Genomic DNA, 921 nt, shown 5'->3' on the forward strand with positions numbered 1-921 from the left:
ACCGTATCGGTCAGTGCTCTCGCCAGTAGCGCTTTTGTCTCCTAGCAGAGGTGGATTCATGACTTACCAAAGTTCCACCGGGAGACGTGCGCGTAGCGCCCAAGGTCTTTGACCTCCAGTCAATCCATGGCTCATGGTGTATCAACCATGCCATTCTTAGGATAAGGTCATACCTTGCATCCAAGTCTAAGTCTAGACAGCGTCCCACGCCACCAAAGTCAAGGAACTTGACTCTGAGGTCCACAGGGACCTTCGGGACTGTGACACTCGTCCCGTCGCTAAGCAAACAGTGACGATGTCACCCAACCAAGCTTTCAGGGCCTCGACATCCAGCTGACTTCCGTCTTTCGTGGAGCGTCGATGAGGATCTTCCATGGCTTCTCGAAGCACTTTACGGTCGCCTCCACGACCAGCAAGCCCCGCTTGCATACACGTTTCGTGTTCAAGAGCACGGAGCTCTTCGGAGCAGGACCCTGTTGATCTATGCATCCCTGAGACTCAACAGAGCTCAGTTCTTCCCCAGTAGATCGCCCCGCGCCGACTAAATGGTGTCGATTTCTCGCGACGAACCAGACTGGTAGGAATTGGAGCGATGGTTTGAAGAACCTTGACGCGCCTTGCGCAGGGAGCAACCGTTCCGAAGGTGACGGGTGTCCCTACAGACAGAACACCGTCGTATGTTTGTGTGCTGTCCGGCAGCTCGGAGTTCTGCTCCCTCGTCCTCAGTATATCTGAGATTCATGGACACAGGCCCGCTCGATGAGCTGTTGAAGTGTGCATTCCAACCAAGTCGTGTCGACTTAAAATTGAATTTGGCATTCAATGCCACATTCGTCTCCTCTTCAAACGAAGATGGATGCGCGCGGAAGACTTCCATTCTGGCCACGCCAGTGCGGAGGCCTTCCATAAAGACGGTCACTG

The sequence above is a fragment of the Plasmopara halstedii genome, assembly GCF_900000015.1.
Source record: "Plasmopara halstedii genome assembly, contig: Scaffold_2386, whole genome shotgun sequence".
NCBI lineage: Eukaryota > Oomycota > Peronosporomycetes > Peronosporales > Peronosporaceae > Plasmopara > Plasmopara halstedii.